At 44.2% G+C, this 12,500-nt stretch overlaps 1 protein-coding gene across 1 annotated transcript in view; it reads left to right on the plus strand.

The window, feature by feature from the left end:
* Nucleotides 1–12,500, plus strand: part of LOC122788078 (proto-oncogene c-Rel-like) — a 1,849,952-nt gene that overhangs the window by 1,570,070 nt on the left and 267,382 nt on the right. The window lies entirely within an intron of this gene.

Raw genomic sequence — 12,500 nt, forward strand, 5'->3', positions numbered from 1 at the left:
ATGCTTTATCCTCCAAATCAACAAATTAATGTCCAGCCAACAGCAGTTTTGTATGCATGTTGAACAATGACATCACAATACTCAGCTCTTCCACTGTAAAGCCAGGATGGTATCAGATCATCCACAACGATTGCCATCATTAGTTCCGTTAACTCTGTCTAATTTCTTCATATAGTCATTCAGTTTACTTGCAATTTTCTTAAGTTCCTACAAGTCCATATTAAAGAATATCTCCAAAGGGAATGTTCACTTCACCTTTCGTAGCCACATGAGGACAACATGTTTAACTGTACAGTCCAGCAATTTGGATATTACAAAGCTTTTCAGTTTTTAGCTTGTCAGAGCTTACTGATATGCTGTCCAATTACCACTTTATTATTTTTCACCTGGTTGAACTCGAATGTGAGTAACAGGAGAACCCAATTGGGGGTCGGGTTTAGCATAATGGTTAAGGTCTTCACCTCATAAATGTAAGGTACAGGATTTGATTCTGACCTCAGGTAATTGGCTAGGCTTAAAATGGCCCTTCCTAATATTCACCTATCAGCTTATCAACCTAAGATTCCATTCTACCTAAAGCACTGTGAATCTCAGTTGTGATGATTTTTTACGCCATATTATACTTGCTTTTCAAACTCAAAAGGATAAGGTACACAGTTATGTATTACCAGCTGTGTCAGTTGTACTTTCAGACTGTACAGTAGTATACCAGAAGAATGCAAAGTTCCTGTAATCACGGCTGCACAGGTAAAAGCCACACTCTCCAAAGCCAAGAACACAGCATCCATGAGACCTAACAACATCCCAGGCTGCGTTCTACACGAACTACAGAACGAACTGGCACCCCACCTTACTACCATGTTCAATCATAGCCTCACCTCAGGCTTTGTGTCTACTGAATGGCAGACAGCGATGGTTATCCAACTCCACAAAGGGGGAGCCACCATGGACCCCAGGAACTACCGCCCCATTAGCCTGACGAGCCTGGTCTGCAAGGCCATGGAACGTATAAACAAAGACATTGATAATTTCCAAACTCTGGATCCAACCTAGTTCAGGTTTGTAAAAGGTTATGTCTCCTAAACCCGATAGACTTCTTTGAAGCAGTCACCAAAGCTGCAGACGAGGGTAAGGTGGTTCACACAGCCTATCTAGATCTCGTCAAGGCGTTCAACACCATCCCCCACTCTGGAATTATAGATAAACTCACTAAACTACTCACTAAACTAGATATAAATCCCTATTTCACAAGATGAGGTGCCAACTGTCTCACTGACAGAACCCACACTGTGAAAGTAGCAGACTGCATATCCGACTTCAGACCAGAGACAAGTGGAGTAACACAGGGTTCAGTCCTGGGTCCTCCCCTGTTTGTTATCTACTTCTCTGAAGTACAGGCTAACACAGAATGTCTTTGGCTAACGAAGTTCGCAGATGACTGCAAACTAGGAGCCATAATCAATACTCCTAAAGATGTGGACATCCTACAAAAGGGCCTCACTGAGACAGATGCCTGGTGTCAAAGCCATGGCCTCAAGCTCAATGCCAAAAAGTGCATTGTCACCCCCTTTTGGTAAAAACTCTGTACCCATGAACTACCACATAGGTGGTAGTCTACTTAACAACGAAAGTATGATAAGAGACTTTGGGACACAGGACTCTCCTTTGATAATCACATCGCCACAGTAGTCAGGAAATTCTTCTATATGACACACCTCATCAGAAAAGGTTTATCATCCAGGAAAAGAGGTCATTGTTCTGCTCTACTTGTCACTCATTAGATCCATTATAGAGTACAACGCCCCTTTTTGGTATGTACCTCACTAGACAACTACAACAACTGGAAAGGCCGCAGAAATACATCACAAAGAGGATTACCGGCCTCATACAGATGCCCTACGCTGACCATCTCAAAAAACTCCAACTTTACTCCGTTGCATATCGCCCACTCAGAGGCAATCTCTGCCTAGCATACAAAGCTATGTCAAACCCAGAGCTGTTGGACATGCTCCACTTTAAAGAAATCCCAATCCCTCCGAGCTACACTCTCTAGGGACCTAAACCTTGTCACCACAATAAACAGAGCATGCTGGAGGGATAGAATCCTGTCCCAGAGACTTCCCATACTCTGGAACAAGGTATCTATCTATATCAAACAAAGCTCCTCATTAGCACTCTTCAAGAAAAATCTTAATGATTGGATGGGAAATAGGAAATTCACCCCAGGGATCACTTCTGTGGCTCTGCTTGACAGGGGCACAGGAAAATAATTTTCTTGGGTGGCAAAAGTCAGGGTACCTTTTTGGCTAGGCTTATATAGGCCCTAGAGCCAATAGCCTAGTACCTACCTATGAACCTATGATGTAGGATGTCAGATCATGTGATATAGATATGGGACTTTGAATGCAGTCATTTAAAGATATGTTCGCATATTGCAGGCACATCTTTGGGCAAAAGCATTCCTTTCTGTCTGCTGTGAAACTGGAATTAGTCAAAAAGCTGTTAAACAAGTCAGTTACTCAGAATGATAAACTTCTAATGTTCTGAGCTTTTATTATAAAACTAATAGTAAATTGAAAGAAATAGCTTTGTAAGGGAATTGTGAAAGCATGTTTGCTCTGCTGTTGCCTTTTACCCCTAATTCAAACTTTTTTGACTTCTAGCTTTTAGTTTCTTTGTAATCTGTACATTTCTACACTGTATGACCTTAGTAAGGATTGTTCCTTCAGGGCAGCTAAAAATGTTGCAGAGGAACACAACTTACCCTTTAAACAATTCCTCTTCTTTAACAGTTTAAGGATTCTTCGTAGCTAAAATGTTCTCAACTCGGCATGCAACTATGAAACCTGCAGAATGTTTTCTGCAGTGGACTTTAAGTTGCATCTTCTTTTAAGATTTTGTAATGACTAACTGTCATAAGGTGACCCACCTATCTTCTCAACATCTGGACATTGGGATTAGGTAATTTTAGCAGAAAATATGTCCACTGACTGAAACTGAGTAAGGCTGTATAATATTTGCTTTGTCCCCTAAGATAAGCTTCTCACCATGCTTGTCTGACAGCAACTAAACTGACATTGTTTGAAATTCCTACCTTTCTTGTCTGGCAGCATTATAAAGCTGACATTACTGACCTGAAGCATAGCCTGTGCTCCTTCCTCAGTGTCAGCTTTCTAGTTGGCGCTGCATACCTGAAGCACGTTCTTTTGGAATGTCAGCATATGCCATGACTTTGGGACTTGAAATCAAAGTGTGTCCCTGATAAACCAGAGTTGTCATGTTATCTTAAATGGCCACCAGCAGCAGTTTCAAGTCTTGCAGTTTTGAAAATGAAACTTTGATTTGAAAAAATTACTAAAATGTTTTGGCTGCGGACAGCCCCCCACCCAAAGCACTCAATCTTGGGGGCTGTGTCCAAGGCAATCCTAAACTCATGTGCTATGTTCAAGGTTGCTCTACCTTGTACTAGTGCAAATAGCCTAGGTACTGTAACCTCATACTTATTATGTGTCCTCCACATTCATAGTGACAGCTTCGTAATTCTGCAGATTGCAATTATAGCCCTCCGAGTTACAATGGAGACCTGCTGCGCCAGTCAAACAGTAGTACCACTGTGGCTCTTAAAATTACTTATTTTATGAAATACTGTATTATATGCCATTTGGCATCTAAGGAAGTAAACTGCTATAAACACTGTGCTTTGAAATTGCTCAAGATGGCAAAAAATTACTCATAAAATTAAGGAATTGTGAGGGAGCATTCCATGTAGCCTGTGCTTAAAGAACTGCTCCAGCTGCTGTTATATTGGCTAAGCATTGGATTATCAGTAGAGGTGTTACCTAATAAAATATTTGTGTTTTGAATATTTTTGACAGCATCGTCAGTAATTTTGCTTTATCTTCTTCAATGTGTACTGTAAATTCTTCCCCCTCTTCACAAACTGATTTTGTTCCCGATTTAGGTAGTTTGTATTTGTCATTTTTACCTTTTATATGCTAGGTAATCAATAACGCTTGTTTTCATATAACTCAGGCAGCTTTTATAGTGCTGTATGCTACTGGATTCTGTTTTCTAAAGACTTACAGTAGAAGATGGTAATATGGAAATTTTGTATGGGACCCCTTTTACAGGGTGGAAATTGGACAGCTGGAGAGAATGCAGCTTACATTTACATTAAGTCAGTCACTATGAACCATAGTGTAGAAGAATATACTAATTAATTTGTGTTGATGTTGCATTTGCTATTGAAAAATGAGAGCAAGACCAGACTGCATTGTACTTTGACAGATCCTGAATCAATGACTGAGGTTATGTTTTAGAGTAGACTTCAGATCTAGTGGTTAAAAACCCAGGGATGCAAATTTAAAATTTGGAGTACCCAGAATAAAATCTGAGAAGATCAAGAAGAAGGCATGGGTTTGTATAAAAATAATAAATATAGTGATGGATTAAGCTTCCTGTCAGTACTAAAACAAGCTGGTAGTTTAGAACTGTTTTACAAAACTGTTAGATGACCCTGTTGGTTTAAGTGCTATAGAGCTTAAATATGAATTGATATCATAAAACAGTTCTACTTAATGCAATTACATAGTAGAGACTGTGCAAAATAACATAAATGTTAGGAATATCTGCATGCCTTGACGAACCATACTGTACATTTAAGCAAAGAAAAACTTACAAATGGTGCAGCAACACTTCATCTGTACATGAGCTGCAACTTTTGCACTCAAGTTAATCTCGAATTATATGACTTCCATACTTTTAGGTCTCTGCAGCAGATATCTGCCTTGGAGTAAGTATTGGCATTAAAAAAAAAGTGCAAATCAGTACATTTCTAGCCCTGTGTCCACCCATATTCGTTGACGTCAGATTACTAGCCATTGCAGGTGACATCTGAAAAAGAGAAAGAGATATATGCATTGTTGTCAGTCTTGTAATACAATTTCTGTCTCCATCTAAGGAACTGGAGCATTCTTTCTTTCTTCCTTCCTTTCTTTCTTTCTTTTTCTGTAGGTTTTCATTTCTTGTTGCACTGTAGTCCACAGTCCAAAATATAAAGTTTGAGCTGCCATAATTTAGCTTTCTAAATGCCTAGTATTCAGTACTTATTTTATCATATCAGCAGCTTCATTACCATAACAACATTTAAACGAAAAAGTTACTTTCCAGTTATTACTTCGAAGTGGGCACTGTCGTTCCCCCCACATCCCAGAGATGTGCATTTAGGTGAATAAGGTATACCAGTATGTGTGCACAGTGGATGTGGAATGAGGTATACAAGCATATGCGCACAATGGATGTGGAATAACGTATACGAATATGAGAACAATGGATGTGGAATGATGTGTACGAGTATGTGCACACAATGGATGTAGATTGTTGTCTTCTCTACGACTGGTTCTTTGCCTTGTTCTCTTTACTTGTTAGTAGAGGCCATGGCTCCTTTGTGGTCTGGAATAGGGTAAACTAGTTATCAGAAAATGAATGAAAGTCCTTGTTTACTTTTCAGCACTCCTCAGAGTGGAGCCTGTATGCATTACACTGATTGCCCAAGACAAGCACAAAGTACAGGCTAATTATATTAACTTCATCCCTTTGCCAACATCAGTAATGTCAGTGTTCACTTTGCAAGTGTCAACTCAGCACCAGCTGGCTACTCAAACTACAGTGCCAGTGTTACCAGCAGATCTCTCTAAATCTCTCTCTCTCTTTTTTTTTTTTTCAGCACTAGCACATTTGCTTTCTTTGGTGCCCTTGCATCCATGTGTCCTGATATGTGGCCTCTGTCTTGAACATTTACTGGTACATCTGACTTTGATTTTAGCAGTGTGAAGGATAAGACTCAAGCAAAGGAGAAAATGTCAGACTCCAAGGAAGAAGTGGAATTTAAGTGCTTCTCATTTAGCTCAGAGTTTTCTTATGGAAATGGTGAGAAAGGTTCTAGCCCTCTGGGTTCTTTCCCAGAAGCTTCCTCAAATTGATAGTTGTTGAGAGCAATGCAGGGTAAATGCAACTGACTTGGGAATGTAGTGTTGTCGCACTCATGGACCTGCTGTCCTAGGTGGTGCCTTTTTTCAGTGATACTTTCTGTACACAGCTCAGTCTCTCCTTTGAGTTTCTAACTTTGAAGATTTAATGTAAATTTAAGTATTGTCAAGATGTGGGTGTGGAGCCCCGCTCCCATTCATCCCATGCATAGAAGCAGGAGATGTGAAACCTACCCATGCCCCTACACATTCATTTGTGCATCTTGTTTACTACTTGCTGTACTGATTTTTCAGGTTCAGTTTGGAGAATCCTTTTTAATAGTTACATCTTTAGCCTCTCTTAGAAATGGTGATAAGGGTTTGCCCAAGATAGAGGACCAGATCCTTCTTACAGAACACACAAGTGCCATCTCAGACCGTATCCATTAGTCTTTCTCATCAGTCATGCTTAAAACGGAATGTTAAATATGTGCCAGAGTTCATGGCTGATGATATGAAAAATGGATAACTTCATAGAAAGATTACATGTTAAATTGTCAATCTCGCCTTCGTTCTTGCTGGTTGAGATCGGAGCCGATCCTCAGCTCCGACTCGGCCATCTTCAATAGCTCGAGAGCTGTTTACTGGCTCGAGGCTACCCCTTATCCCATGTTGCCTAGCGCTAGCTACCCAGATCTCATTTGCCGCTTCAGCTGCGAGGTTCGTGGTACTGGCTCAGACTCGTATATTTTTCTTCTACTACCTTTTCAGTCAGATTAGGGATTTTTTTCTGTCCTTATTGTATTTGTCTAGTAGTCGCTAACTAGTTGTGATAGTTTAATGTGTTTTTGTGGGCTTTTCAGAACTCGTTTTAGTTAGAGAGTTCTTCCCCTCCCCCACCTCCCCCTCTTCCCTATCCGATAGCTTACTCTGTAGAATTTTCTTCCTTTTCCTTGTTTTAGGAAGCTGTTTTAGTTAGAGGCTTCCTAATTCCTAAAAAAAAAAAAAATAATAATAAGATAAATCCTTATCTTGTAGTATATTGTGTCTTATTTGTGGTTTGTATGGTAGTGTTTACTGTTAGTTTAGTGGTATTTCTTATTGTGTATTATGTCTAAGGAATCCAAAGTGTCGGGATTCAAGAAGTGTGACTTATGCTGTCAGAAGATGTCTCTGAAAGATGGGCACACTTCTTGCATCTATTGTCTAGGCGCTGTACACCTGCAGGACTCTTGCTCTATCTGCCATGCATTTAGCCCAAGAGTTCTGCAGGAGCGCAAGAATAAACTTATTTTGAGAGGGCTCCTTAAGCCTCAGGACTCACCAGCCAAGACTTTGCCAGTGAAGTCTCCTAAACCGGCCAAATTGTCAGTTCCCAGCTCGGAGCCGTCGTCGGCCCAAGGCTTACCTTCCACTTCGATTCTGGCCGGAACTGAGGAGACTGCTTCCTCGTCGGCTCCAATAGTCCCCTCGGAGCCGTCAAGGACTCTGAAAAGACCGAGGTCCCCTTCATTAGAGTCCATTCATTTGGCTCCTCGGTCTCCCCTCCTGCAAAGTGACCGTAGTCATAGATCTTCACACTCCTCTCGATCCTCCAGGCTCTCAGACCATGATGTGGAGAGAGTGGTCAGCAGGTTATTGAAGTCGCAGGCACTGGCCAAAATGTTGTCAAGCACCCCCCCCCCCAACAGGTGTCGGCTCCGTCTGTTTCTATTGATGTTCCTCCCCCGACTCCATTGAGCTCGGAGCCGGAGTTTCTTGGGGTTCGAGTCATGGAACCGTCGGCTCTGATAACGATCTCTCCTTCGGATCCGTCGTCGGCTCCAATCCCATCGATGGTGCCTTCCGTCGAGGGATCTGGGCACCGAGACTCCCTCATCGGCTCCGAGGGGGCAAGTGGCATCGGACCCTTGTCAGACCCTGCTCTCCCTCTCAGAGCTTCGGCGCAGGTGAGCTCGGCTCCTACATCGGCCTCTGAGCCATCTCCCTCGGTGCAGAGGATTCCGGTCTCCTCGGAGCTGGAGCCTTCCGTTCATCGTGGCAGGGACACCTTCAATGTCATGAGGAGTGTGCTGGCCTCTCAGTCAGCTCCACCTTCGACCCCACTGGCTCCGTCCCCTGTAGTGCCTGCGTCAACCTCTGCCCCTCCTCCAGACCCCAAGCGCGGGGAACCAGCGCTTCAAGGCACCCCATTGGGTGTTTCCTCTTCCTCCAAGGCCTCCTCTGATCATTCAGAGGAGCCCCCTCGAAAGAAGAAGTGCAAGAGGAAGCACATTGACTCCCCAGAGTCTGTCACTTCGGATACAGATTTGGATGAGTCAGAAGGGTCCCTGAGATCCCCCTCTGAAAATGTTTCCTTTTCGGACATCCTAGAAATACTTAAGCAGAGGGGGAACTGGAATACCCTAGCCCCTACTGAGGACAAATCTGTATTCCTGGATGCGTTCGGTTCCTGGCCTTCCACCTCCTGGGTTTCTCCGCCCTTCGATCCACTAATGTCTGTGGTGGCTCGAAGGGCTTGGTCAGCCCCAGATACAGTGGAACCAACCCCGAGGAGACCAGCCAAGTTTATTACTTCACCCCCTGACAAGCAGTTCCTTACTAAGGGTGTTCCTGTGGATGCCATGGTGGTAACAAGGAGTCTAGGACCATGGACAGATATGGGAAGCGAATTTTTGCTTCAGCGACCTTTTCCATGAGATCACTGAATTACTTATGCCATTTTACCAGACTTCAGAGGGATCTCCTGAAAGAGCTGGGAGATACCATGCAGGATCCTTCAGCTGAAGGGGCCCAGGCTAAAGTGGCCTCTCAGCTGGCGACCCTTAACTCAGTAGTCAACTCCTCCATGAGGCTTATTTCCTATGCAGCCGATGGGGCGATTAGAGCCGCAGGCACAGGCATGGCACTTCAGAGACATGCATGGATGCGGCTGTGTAATTTTGCGGAACCCTTCAGAGCGTCATTCACCAACACTCCCTTTGATGGTTCATTTCTTTTTGGACCACAGGTGAAAGACACTCTTACTAGGTGTGAACAGGAAGGCAAGACTCTCTCTGCCGTGGGAGTCCGTTTTTCCACTCCCTCTAGACCATACCCCAAGGGTCAGAAGAGTGGTAAGATGTGGTTTTGGAAATACCAGGGATCTTCGCCTGACACACTTAGTGATTTTTCCTCCAGAGGCAGAGGAGGAAATAACAATAATAACAGATGCCACCCTCGTGGCAGAGGGGGTCCGCAGAACCAGGGCAGTAGAGAATCCTTCTCTGACAAGCCCTTCCAACATCCTTGAGGGGTTGCCCGACTGTCCGTCTCTGGAGGCAGTCGGGGGAAGACTTTCATTGTACCCAAAAGCCTAGCTAAGCATAATGCAAGACAAATGGGTACATTCAGTAATATCCGGAGGTTACAGAATTCCTTTCATTCAGCCCCCTTTACCGTCATGCAAGTCCCTCCCCGATGTTCCACCCAATCTGAGGGACCAAGCAGTTATAGAAGTTTCAAAACTGCTAGAAAAAAAGAGTCATCCAGGAAGTCCCGGCAGACCAACACGGATCCGGAACTTACTCAAGGTTCTTTTTGGTACCAAAAAAGACAGGGGACTGGAGACCTATTTTGGATCTCAGCAGACTGAACAAGTCTGTTCAAAGAACAAAGTTTCAGATGGTCACGCTACAGTCCATTCTACCCTTTCTGGGTCAGGACAATTGGATGTGCTCTATAGATCTCCAAGATGCGTACTATCACATCAAAATGGACAGATGCTCCAGGAGGTTCCTTCGCTTCCCGCTGGGAGCCAGTCATTACCAGTTCAGAGCTCTGCCCTTTGGTCTCACCACAGCCCCCAGGGTGTTCACCAGATGTATGGCAGTGGTCACGGCTCACCTGAGGCGTCAAGGATTCCAGGTGTTTCCCTATCTAGACAACTGGCTCCTTACTGCTGCTACCAGGTATCAACTCCTTCAAGCCAGGGACTATACAATCTCAATTTGCTTCCAGCTAGGCATTACCATAAATTTCGAAAAATCTGCCTTGTTGCCCTGTCAATCTATTACTTATATAGGAGCAGACTTAGATACAAGGAGTATGTCCGCAAAAAGCTACCCTTGGACAGGGTGTCCACTGTTCGCCAGCAGGTTCATGTCCTCATGCAATGCAAAAGAGTGCAAGTCAGGTACGTCCTTCAGACTCTAGGTTCTGTGGCGCCGGCAATTTTTGTGATACACCTGGGCCGCTTCCACATAAGAATCCTGCAGTGGCTTCTGTTCATGCAGTGGTCCTTTCAACAGCTCCCCATGTCTCACATGATCATCATCACAGAAGCATGCAAAAGACACCTTTCCTGGTGGATGATCTCCCCACTAGTGATTCAGGGCAGACCCTTCATTCAGCCTCCTCCGGTTGCTACAGTGACCACAGACTCCTCCCTGATGGGGGAGGGGGGCGGCATTATCAGGGAAGGCCAGTCTAGGGCACTTGGCAGGCTCATGAGTACCATCTGCATATAAATGTCCTAGAGATGAGAGCCGTGCTCCTAGCTCAGGACTCGCTTCCTTCGGGGACCATTGCAATTCAAACCGACAACATGTCAGTGGTGTGGTACATCAACAAGCAGTGGGGAACCAGGTCCTACCCCCTATGTCGAGAAGCCCTCAGACTCTGGCAGTGGGCGATTTCCTCCCAATGATTTCTGGTTGCAATGCACATCTCTGGGACGTCCAACGTCATAGCGGACAGGCTCAGCAGAGCTAATTCTCATGCCTCACGAGTGGTCTCTGAATCAGGTAGTTGCGGATTTAATCTTCTGCAAATGGGGTCAGCCTTGCTGCAACCTTTTTGCCACCCCCTTCAACAGCAAATGCAGCAGCTATTTCTCCCTTCTTCCGCTTCCTGGTCACCCTCCCAGAGACGCTCTAGTCCACGATTGGCCTCAGGGACTGCTTTATGCCTTCCCTCTGTTTCCCCTGATACCGAAACTCATTCAGAAAGCTATGTCATTGGGTTGCAAAATGATCCTCATTGTCCCTTACTAGCTTCGACAGATATGGTTCCCTTTTCTACACCATTACCTTCTCGAGCGGCCTTGGACTCTGGATCCGATTCCAGACCTACTGATTCATCAGTCAGGCGGGCTGCATCAATCCCTTCAAACGCTCCAGCTCACAGCTTGGTTGCTCCACTTCCAACCTTAGCCAGGCTTCCCAGTATTTCCCCAGCCGTCCGCGTCATTATTGTTTCCTCCCATAAGCCGGCCACTAGAAGGACTTGCTAGTAAATGGAAACGTTTTTCTTGTTGGGCAGAGGATAGAAACATAGATCCCTTCACAGCCCCTATCCATGAGATCTTGGAGTTCCTAACAGAACTCTTTCATTTAGGGTCTGCTTCTGCTAGAATCAGGGTTCAATTAGCGGCCATTTCAAATTTTCATGTTGGTTTTTCTAATGCCAACATTATGTCTCATAAGCTATGTAAAGCATTTCTAAGAGGGGCTACTCTCCTTAGACCCCCAGTGAGAGATCCCCCTCTTCCTTGGGACCTTAATTTGGTACTAACCTCATTAATTATGCCCCCTTTTGAACCAGCAGCTTCCTGCTCCATTAAGTTTCTATCTTGGAATACTCTCTTTCTGGTAGCTATTACTTCAGCCAGACGTGTCTCTGAACTTCAGGCACTATCAGTCCGTCCTCCATACTTAGCATTTCATAAGGACAGGGTTGCTCTGAGGACTAATCCTTCTTTTCTTCCAAAGGTCTGCTCAGAAAACAATTTGAATCAGTCTATAAACCTACCTGTGTTTTTCCCTAACCACACCAACAAGGCAGAATACAAGTTACATCAATTGGATGTTCATAGACAGTTGTGTTTCTGTCTGCATAGGACGAAGAATATAAGGAAGTCTGACCAACTTTTCCTTTCCTATGCTCGGGGCAAACAGGGTCTCCCAGTTTCCAAAGTGACCTTATCCAGGTGGTTGTCTCATATCATTACTTTTATCTACCAACTAAGGAACAAAGACTTGCCAATCAAACTGAAAGGTCATTCTACCAGGGCTTTAGTCATGTCTGTAGCATTCCAGTCTAGGTTGCCCATGGACTCTTATCTGTGCCGCCGCTACGTGGGCAAATCCTCATACCTTTATTTCTCATTACAAGTTGGATGTGGTCTCCAGAAGTAGAGCTAGCTTTTGTTCCACTGTTCTGAAGAGTCTGTTCCAATGAGACACCCATGATTGTAGGTGCTAGGGATGCTGTCCAACCAGCAATAACGAAGGCGAGATTGACAACTTAACATAAAGAAGTTATGTAACTACCATAACATTCCATGTTAGTTGCCTTCATCTCGCCTTCTTTCTTGCGTCCCCCCTTCCACCCCCCTAGCCTGTTGAACCGAGAGGAGTTCAAATTTTCACTGGCTGAGTGTTTGCTGGTTTGTTTCCTTTATTGACTTGGACAGTAGGACAGGTATGTTTAACCATTTGTTTGCAGAGGTTTCTTCCTATAGCTATGTCTGGGTTAGCTATTTCAAACGAGATC

Source organism: Protopterus annectens, chromosome 1.part2 (assembly GCF_019279795.1).
Source record: "Protopterus annectens isolate FY-2018-M chromosome 1.part2, PAN1.0, whole genome shotgun sequence".
NCBI lineage: Eukaryota > Metazoa > Chordata > Ceratodontiformes > Protopteridae > Protopterus > Protopterus annectens.